This window comes from Crocuta crocuta, unplaced genomic scaffold (assembly GCF_008692635.1).
Source record: "Crocuta crocuta isolate KB4526 unplaced genomic scaffold, BGI_CrCroc_1.0 scaffold48, whole genome shotgun sequence".
NCBI classification, from domain to species: Eukaryota; Metazoa; Chordata; class Mammalia; order Carnivora; family Hyaenidae; genus Crocuta; species Crocuta crocuta.
The window spans coordinates 121,862-132,117 of NW_027533089.1; the positions used below are offsets into that span (position 1 = coordinate 121,862).

The 10,256-nt window shown below is 40.8% G+C and overlaps 1 long non-coding RNA gene across 1 annotated transcript in view; it reads right to left on the bottom strand.

Annotated features, from left to right (window-relative positions):
- The window catches only part of LOC144216689 (uncharacterized), a 27,949-nt gene extending 18,005 nt beyond the window's left edge, over positions 1-9,944 (bottom strand). The window contains exons 1-2 of the long non-coding RNA XR_013330718.1: positions 9,598-9,944; positions 2,847-2,907 (exon numbers count right to left, since the gene is read on the bottom strand). This is a non-coding gene — a long non-coding RNA (uncharacterized LOC144216689). The remainder of the gene's footprint in view (positions 1-2,846; positions 2,908-9,597) is intronic.
- Positions 9,945-10,256: the final 312 nt, after the last annotated feature.

A 10,256-nucleotide genomic window follows, 5' to 3' on the forward strand; every position in this document is an offset into this window, starting at 1 on the left:
TGTATTACCTTCAGTTCAGCTCCAACTGAGTTAAAAACAAGAATGCAACAATGCTCAGAGAAAGATGTCAACTTGGCTACATTTTCATATGGCTTTTTCAGCGATAGGCAAGTGCATTGCTAACAATAGAATACAAAATGTTACCTGGGTGTGTGTTTATAGAGAGATGTAGAAAAATCATAGATGGATATGTAGATGATAGATGATAAATAGTAGATAGAGATATTGATATATGAATTCAGCATTTCCTAAAATTTCAGCAGAGCTCATAAGGGAAATCTGTAGATACTCTATAATGGTGGTGAAGACTTAAGATATAAATCACTGAATAATAATTTACCTCTAGTCATTCCATTTTCTATTCTTTATTTTTTTATAAGATGTTCTGCAATGGTCACATCAGAAGCCACAGACATCCTTGTTTGCCAATAATCTGTTCTTTCTTACTCTATAGCAATGAACATTCTCATACCACATTGCAAAAACCAAGAGCATAATGTATGTGGTGACCTTTGACAATTACATAAAAATGTGTTAATGCAAAATGTGCCTCTAGTTTACCTTGTACATCCCAACATCTACATTTTAAATTACTTATAGTTTCTGTCTCACAGCTTTCACCACTGTGTGACAGGTTCAACCTGATAATTCTTTTTTCACCTTTACATACTTAGCACTCAGCATATTGTCAGGTAGATAGTATGCATTCAGGAAGTGCTATATTAATTATAAGTGACAAATGAAAATCAGTACATATTAAATGAATTACCAGTTACAAATGAATGACTGAATGTCTCTGTGAGGTATTAAGAATTCAAAGATAAATTATCTATCTACACTGAAGTAATATATCCATGATGTTTTTAAAAAAACAACCATACATCAAAGCCATTAAAACTGAAAGTAAGCATGTTCATAAGTGTAGCTGGATTATTTATAAGCATTCTGGAGTAAGATAGGAAAGATAAAGATGAATTCCAGCAGAGCTCAATAGGATTTGGGACCAAGTAAATCTTGGGAGAAAAACTGTTAGTTGAGGGGCACCTGGGTGGCTGAGGTAGTTAAGCATCCGACTCTTGATATCAGCTCAGCTCATGATCTTGCCTTTTGTGAGATGGAGCTCCAGGTAGGGCTCAACGCTGAGCATGGAGCCTACTTGGGATTTTGCTCTCTCCCTCTCTCTCTTTGCCCCTTCCCTTTTCATGTGGACACATTCTCGCTCACGCTTTCTCTCTCTCAATATAAATAAACAAAAATAAAGTAAAAAAAAAAAAAAAAGAAAAACTAGTAGTGGAGTTGAGATTGGAAGGATATATATATATATCCGAAATCCAGATCAGGTAGAAAAGGAGAAGTATAAATAAAATTTCAAACAGAGGAAAATCACAAAAAACAAACAAACTCACTAAGGTATGAAGTACAAGTATGCTTAGTACTTTGAGTTATAATTATATCATTTGCTATCTAAATTTTAACAAATGAGAGCATCCTATTTTCTCTCTTGAGGAATTTCATTATTTTCAGCTTCCTTGTTAAAGTGCATGGTGGGTAAACCTTGTGTTGACTTAGCTTTGCCATAAAGATCCAGTTCACTGTTGTGGGGAATCCCACTAAAGTTAACACATTATATCTTAAGAAATTCTGACAGAGCAGTGTTCCATACTCCCAAATGAACTTAATGAAATATACCATAAAAAGTTCTTTAACTACCATAAGAAACACAATATAATTCTATAGCTTTATCAAGCCTCAAAGGAGCTCATTTCTCTTGAATGATATTAAAATTACTTTCTTTTTGGTACAGAAAGGCAGGAAAGCAGTAAACTCTCCATTCTGTGTGTCCATGATATTCTGACCTGGCTCTCTATAGACAGATATCCTTTTGTAGAAGGCTTATATTTTGTTTTGTTTTGTTTTGTTTTTGCCCTCCTCAAAAAGTTACTTTGTTTTTAATTGATTATTTTGCCAAAAGGCAACAATTTATTTGGGCCCCATGTAGCCAGATATCCAGTGACACCTCTCAGATATCCATAAAAGACTCCTTTAATTCTTCCTAGTGCTCTTGTCATTTTCCACAAGCACAATATTTCTATGTCTGTGGCAGATTCTCATGGTGGATGACCAAATCTCCATTCTCAAGTTATTTTTCCTAAACACCTTCCAGTCAGGGGTGGCCATATGACTGAGTTATAGACAATGACAATGACACAGGTGAAAATCTGCTGCAGTGTCTGGGAAAGTCTTTGTTCTGTCTGACACAAATACTGCCTTTTCCTTTGGCTCTCTGTTCTCATCTTGCTGTAGATACTAATGGAGTGTCTGCAACGGATACCTTGGGACCATGAGGGAAAGGACTGAGAACTGCAGAGCAACAGACCTGACATTGCTAACCTACTAATCTAATGCCAACAACTACCTACTACTTCTAAATTTTTCTCATTATTTAAAACAAACCCCTATTTTTAAGCCATTGCAACAGGGTACAGAATCACCTTTATCATATCACCACCATTCTGGTTATGACTAGACAGGTATTCTCTAACATGATAGAAGTTTTCTCTACTAATGCTCCACATTTCTGTTTGACCTCTTACCAGCAACACCTTTAGTGTCCATATTTCTAACAATAATCTCCTCAAGGCAATGCAGACGTTTTCTATCATGTATCTCAAAATTTTTCCAGCCTCTTTTCAGCATCCAATTGCAAAGCCACTTCCACACTTTTCAGTGTTTGTTAAAGGAGTACCCTGTTTCTCAGTATCAAAATCTATATTAGTTTTCTAGGGCTGTTCTCACAAATTACCACAAACCTGATGGCTTAAAACAACATAAATTCATTCACTTACAATTCTGGAGGTCAAAAGCATGGATTCAAGGGCTGGCAAGACTGTGCTCCATCTGTAGGTTCTGGAAGAGAAAAAAATATTCAGCTTTTCTAGCTTTTACTGGCTACCCAGCATTCTTTGACATTCTTCAGCATGTGGCCAAATTACTTCATTCTACATTTTCCTTCTGTAAGTATCTAATCTCCCTCTGCCTCTCTTATAAGGATGGTCATTTAGAGCCCAGCCAGATAATACAGTATTATGTCTTCATTGTAAGATCTTTAATTTAATCGTATCCACAAAGACACCATTTCTAAATAAGCTAACAATCATAAGTTCCAGGAATTTGACTGAATATCTTTTATGGGACCATTTATCAGCTTACCACACATCAATTAGGGATACTGGTCTGTTATTTTCAATGTTTTGTACTAACTTTGTTGAGGTGGGTATGAGGATAATACTAGCTTTACAAAATGAGTTGGGAATTTTTTCCTCTTCTATTTTCTGGAAGAAATTGTAGTGAATTGGTTTAATTTCTTGTTTAAGTATTTGTGAAAATTCTTCAATAAAATTATTTCAGCTGGGAGATTTCCTTTTGTAAGTTTTTAAAATTATGAATACAATTTCAAATACATGAGATATAATTGTGTTTTGTGAGAAAGTGGTCAATTTTCAATGCCATATTTATCATTTTTATGTCTGCCAGGCCTATAGTAATATTTACTGTTTCATTTGGATATTAAATATTTTTATTTTTTCCCTTATTGTCTTGCTAGAAGTAAATTTTTTTGTCTTTTTGAAAAACCATATCTTTCATTAATTTTTTCCCATTGTTTTCTCTTTTAAATTTCATTGCTTTTTGCTCTTATCTTTACTATTGCCTTACTTCCACTTAACTGGGTTTATTTTGTTCTTTTTCTAAGTGATTGAGACAGATTATAGATTTATAGATTTATATCTAGATTTATATATAGATTTATAGATTTATATCTAGATTATAGATTTGATATTTCCCCCTTTTCTAATGCGTTAATTTTAGTACTATGATTTTTCCTCCTATTACTGTTTTAGCTATGTCCCACAATTTTTTTTAATGTTTTATTTTTATTTCCATTTAGCTCAATATATAGTGCTATTTCCTTTGAGATGTCCTCAATGACCCATGGATCATTTAGAAATGTGTTACTGTGGGTTTCTAAGTGTAGGTAATTTTCTTGTTCTTGTCATTAATGATTTCTAACATTATTCCATCATGCCCAGATAATACATTCTCTATGATTTCAATTTTCTAAAGTTTGTTGAGGTTTCTTTTATGGTCCAGAATATAGATATCTTGGCATATGCTCCGCAGGCACATGAAAATGTATATTTTGCTGTTGTTGAACAGAGTGTTCTATAAATGTCAGTTGAATCCTGTTGGCTGATGATATTATTAAAAATCTCTATGTTATTATCTATTTAATGGCCACTAGGTGCTGGCAGGGATAATTCTGATTCTCTATTTGACCTTCTCTGATATCATCCTAGTGGGGATGGGGCATGTTAAAGTTTCGTGAGGATGGAAATCTAGGTTCCTCACTTGGCCTTTGCTCATGTGGGTAATGGTATGACAACTTTTTTTTGGTTGGTTGGTTGGTTGGTTTTAATTGAGTTATATATTTTTCAATTCTATCTTGTTAAGTATATCCTCTCTTTGTCCTCTGGCTAGAGAGAGCATGCTCTTGCTTGGGCTTTTTGTTGTTGTTGTTTGCAACCATTTATAGTTCTGGGTTGCCATTTTCTCCAACACCAGACATGGTGTTTGTTAGACAGTTTTTGTTAGATTTAGCAATATTTGTTTTATTTAGTTAGATTTCTTAAATTTGGATCATTTGCTATTGGCAAGTGAAATAGAAGTTTTTGATAGATTTAGCAATATTTGTTTTATTTAGTTAGATTTCCTAAATTTAGATCATTTGCTATGGGCAAGTGAAATAGCAGAAATTATACATGCTAGTTCAAAGATGAAGCTTTTAGTGCAATCATGTGATTTCACCACTGTACTTTTCTTTTTCCATGAAGGGACAATATCCAGATAGAAGCTATGCTTTCCTGAATCTCAAAAAGAAGACAACATAGAGTAGGGTTGCAGCCAATCTACAGCTGTCATGAAATCTTAATGAGAAAGAAATCTTTTTGTTATTATAAGTCACTGAGGCTTTGAAATTGCTTGCTATCACAGTATAATCTTGCAAAACTAACTAATATATTCATGCTAAATAACAATATATGTTTTTCTTTGCACTTCCTAAAACTTTCTTTATAATAATTAATTCTGGAATTTTATTGTTTTATGTGAAGCGTAAAAACATATATCTTATGAAAAAGCAATATTTTATGATTTTTTTGGGGGTTGACATTAGGGTTCATGGAGTCCAGAGATGACAGCCTAGAAAGAATTCTTGAAGACATCTTTGGTGCCAAAACGTGATTTTACTGAAGCATGGGGACAGGACCTGTGGGCAGGAAAAACTGCCCCAGGAGCATAAGGAGAGACTGGGACTGGATATATACTACGGAGTTGGGGGTAAGTAAAGTCCAGGGGAAGTTTTCGGTGAGATTTTCATATGCAAAAGAAGACTCCCAGGATAGTGGAGGCCTAACTATTGTCAAGCCAAGGTGTTTTTTTCTTTTTTTTTCTTTTTTTTTTTTTGCTCTAGCAAAGTATTAACATTAAGACACTAGAGAGTTCCTGGAGAAACATTTCAATCTGCCAGCCTCAAGTATTTGTCAACGGGCTGTAGGTTATAAGCAAATTTAGTTCTATCCGCCATTTCCTTCTGCCTTTGTTTCCCATATCACTATAGAGGGTGATAGAGACTTAGGTCCTGCAGGACTATGTTCTCTATCAATTAACCATTTGTTTTCCCCTTTCCTTTGTTCTTGGGCAGCAAGGAGTAAGGAGCGCTGGGGGAATATGACACATATACCACCTGGGGGTGGGGGTGTTTGCAGCCTGTCAGCTTGCCCTATGCTCCCTCATCATTGTATGTATTATGACAAAAACAATTTCTACTTTTTTGGTAGCAATCCCATTTTCCAGTACTTCTCAAACATTGACAATAGTACTTCTAGATGCAGTTCATCTCATACAAGAAAGTAAAAGTTACAGAATCTGGTCTGGGTCACCCGTCAGAAGAACCAAGCAGCACTCCGAGATCTTGGAAGACAGGAGATTTGTTTTACACCTGTGGGCTCAGAGGAGATCATTCTCCAGAGGTCTGAGCCTGGAGCATAAGCAGAGGGAACAATTTATAATCTGTTACTTCCACATTTCTCATTAATGTGAGCAAGCGACAAGCAGGGTGAAAGAACCTGGAAGCGGAGTCTTTGGTCAGGGACAGGAATTTTCTCTATCAGTCCTGCCAGCAATCTTATAACAGATTTTTCCCTATCATTCCCTCACTTTGATGCCCCTTTAAACCAATCTAGTCTATATTAGAGGACATCATCTTTATTAATTATGGACCAGTTCTTTTTCTTCAGTTCCCTGAATTTGGTTGTGACTATTCCCAACTGGTTTATAAAGTAATAGCATTCTTTGCCAAGGAAGATGCAGGTGCTGCTTTTCTCAGCAGTGAGGAGGTAAAGTGCCCATCTGTTTTGGAGGGCAAGTTCTGCCAGGGAACTTATTTGGCTCTGCAGGGACACTAGGGAGTTGGCCACTTGTTAGCCACACAGAAGAGCCTATGCCTCCAATGCCAGTACCTATCCCCATGACTACTTCTGCCCCTAGGAGTACAGGTAGCACAAATGCTTGTTTACCCTGAATCTTAAGGCTGAAGGTTAATCTAAGCACCAACTTTTTAATCTCTTTTTCTTGAAGTTTGAGGCACATACATCAGTGCAAACACTTCCCCAAAATGGCATCAGCAACTTCCTTGTTGGCAGGCAGCCCAGTAGACTGAAAGAGGTTACACCACATTTAAGCTTTTAAAACCCCAGATTCTTCCACTGAATGTGGATTCTCTTACAAATGAGGCCCAGATTAAAGGCAACCAATACCAACAAAACATCCTATCCATAAGAGGAAGGTGACTGTGAACAGGATGTGAATTGCCCCAGCTTTCTGGGGCAACCTCTGCCAATCTAATGACAAGGAGTAAGGACAGTCTATTTATGTCATCAGACCGGTGATTCTTCCAGCTTCTGCTGTGCATAGACCACCCGGCTTCTGGGGTATGGCTGGAGTAGGGCTGAAGATTGGACTTGGGTCAGTCTTCCAAGTCTGGGGCTCCTCAGGATTGGCCTTCTTGACTCTGGAGTGGTGGACCCACTATATGGGTCCCAGTCCACTGTAATTTGAGAGGGTCTTTTTCCAGTCTTTGACCTAGATCTAGTCCCCTGGTGAGAGAGGGTGTACAGGGGATCCTAAAGAGATTGGGGCCCTCTCAAAAGGGGAGAGACCTTGAGTTCCTGGTGTGCAACAGACATGCAGGAGGGCCAGGGACAGCAGGTCCGGCCGTGGGAGGTCTGTTTCCTGCCAGAACTTGGCTAAGGTTCCCTTGAGGGTGCGGTTCATCTGCTCTACTTTTCCTGAGCTTTGGGCATGTAAGCAGTCCGCCACGAATGCAGGCCTGTTATCACTGTAGGTTGTGGCTGGTAACCCAAACTGGGGAACAATTTCTTCTTTGAACTCCTGGTGTGGTTGCAGCACAGATAAGGGAGGGAGTTATGTCTATCTCCTTATTAGCTGCTATCTGGCTGCTTTGTGTGCTAGATGATTTACTTGATTTCCTCGTGCTGTAGGGTTGTCTCCCTTTTGGTGTCCTTTGGAGTACAGAACTGTAACTTCCTTTGGAAGCCAGACGGCCTCAAAGAGCTTTGTTTTGATGGTCTTCCCTGCCATGATGAGAAGGCTCCTCTCTTTGCAGATTGCCCCATGTATGTGTAGAAAGGTATACCGGGAGTCAGTCGACTCGCTTGTCCTTGCTAATGGTGAGGGCTCAGATTAAAGCATGTCACTGTATACCCTGCCTTTTGAACACCCTCTGTGATGAAACTGCTACCATCACTGAACAAAGTGAGATCTGGGTTCTGTAGGGTCTTGTCACGCAGATCTGGGCAGCTTGTGAATACTTTATTGGTCACCTCAGAACAGTCATGATCTGGTTTTCCTTCCTCAGAAGGTAGGAAAGTTGGGGGATTCATTGTCCACACTGTTTTGAGTGACGTGTGGATTCTCTCAGAGGAGCCCTAGTATTATGTTAGCTGAGAGTTGGAGAGGCATGAGAGACAGGACAGCATGAGGGATGTTGACATTTAGTTCTTGTCCCAGGGTGAGTTTATCTGCCTCCTTAATGAGCAGAACTGTGGCTGCTAGTGCCCTAAGGCACAGTGGCCATCCTCCTGCCACTGGGTCCAGCCTCATAGACAGGTATGCTACAGGCTGTTGCCAAGGGCCAAAGATCCATGTGAGAACCCTGAGGGTGAGCTTTTCCTTCTCTTGCATAAAGAAATTAAAAGACATTTCTATATTGGCAGGCCAAGGGCTGGTGCCTGCCCTAAGACAACCTTTATCTCTAGGAGGCAGCTTTGGCCTCCTCTGTCCAGACAAGGGTTCTCAATCTGTCCCTACCAAGAGATTATAGAGGGGCCTTGCTATTACTGAGAATCTGGGGATCCAGGTTCAGCAGAATCCTGCAGCCCTGAGGGATTCTTGTAACCTGCTCTTAGTTTGGGGCTGAAGTAGGGAGGTGATGATCCTTCCCTCCCTGGCTCTAGTGCTCTTTTTCCTGGGGTAAGGAGAAAGCCTAAGTATCAGACTTGCTGTTGGCAGATCTGTGCTTTTTTTTTTTCCCCATGAGATCTGGTACCCTGAGTCTGACAGAAGTTGGAGGAGGGCCCTTGTGCCCTCTGTACAATTCTATCAGGTTTTGCTGGCAAAGAAGAGGTCATCCACATGCTGGACAAGGGCAGTATGTGGACTCCCTTGGAAAGTCAGAGAGGTCTCTGGCCAGTGCCTCCCCAAAGAGGACAGGTAAGATTTTTTGCCCTGTGTCTGGTTCGGTCCATTCAAAGGCAAACAAGGGTTTGCACTGGGGGACCAAGCAGAAGAAGGCATCCTTTAAGTCTAAGCAGGTAAACCAGCTGGCAGAGCCTGGGATCTGACTGAGGACCGTATACAGGTTTGGGACCACCGGCTACAAGGTTTGACTGGTCAGTACCCTCTTCCTGGCTTCTTGACAGGCAAGAATCGATTGGAAACTATTCCTATGCCACCACAGACTGTATGCCGTTCACCACGGAATCACAGAGGGACCCACTCAGACTCTGTAGGCTTTTGGGGACCTTAAGGGTGCTGGGGTGCCTGGGTGGTGCAGTCGGTTAAGCATCCGACTTCAGCTCAGGTCATGATCTCACGGTTCGTGGGTTCGAGCCCTGCATCGGGCTCTGTGCTGACAGCCAGCTCAGAGCCTGGAACCTATTTGGGATTCTGTGTCTTCCTCTTTCTCTGACCCTCCCCTGCTCACGCTGTCTCTCTCTCTCTCTCAGAAATAAATAAAACATTAAAAAAAAATAAAAAATAAAGGTGCCTATCCATGAAGCCACAGAATTGAACTCAGCAGGCAAGCCAGAGGGACACACACATTCACACTCACATACACACCAAAGGTTATTGCATTCCTTCCCACAGAATTCCTGCCTGTGAGGCCACTGGGGTCTCTTGGGAGTGATCAGGTCCACTTCCACTGCTATGAACAGGACAGAAATGGGGCCCAGGCCTTACCAGTATCCGACGTTGGGTCCAGGTCCTCAGCTGCGAAGTCACCTCGAGTCTCTCCCGTGGGAACTGTGGAGCAGGCCTGGCCTGAGGCGACAGAGCGGGAGACTGCTGAAATTCAGGCAGGGTGTGCCTTCTCCGTTGTGATTCCTCATTCAGTCACTGCCTGGCTGTTTTCTCAAGCGGGTGGCAACAATGGGCCAGCGTGGTTCCGTTTGCCGGTCAGGGAAGCAAATGTTATGGAATTTGGTCTGGATTACTCCGTGGAAGAACCAAGCAGCACTCACAGATCTTGGCAGGCAAGAGGTTCATTTAATACCCTCGAGCTCAGAAGAAGTCACTCTCCAGAGGTCTGAGCCTGGAGCGTAAGCAGAGGGAACAATTTATAGTCTGTTACTTCCGGCTTCCGCATTAGTAGTAATTTGGTGCGCGGGGCATGCTGGGTAGGAAGAAAACCCTGTAAGGGGAGTCTTTGTGGAGGACTGGAATTTCCCTCTCGGTCCTGTGGGCCATCTCATAACAGATTTTTCCCTATCAAAAGGAGAAGAGGGGCACCTGGGTGGCTCAGTCGATTAAGCATCCCACTTCGGCTCAGGTCATGATCTCACAGTTCCTGGGTTCGAGCCGCATCGGGCTCTGTGCTGACAGCTCCGAGCCTGGAGCCT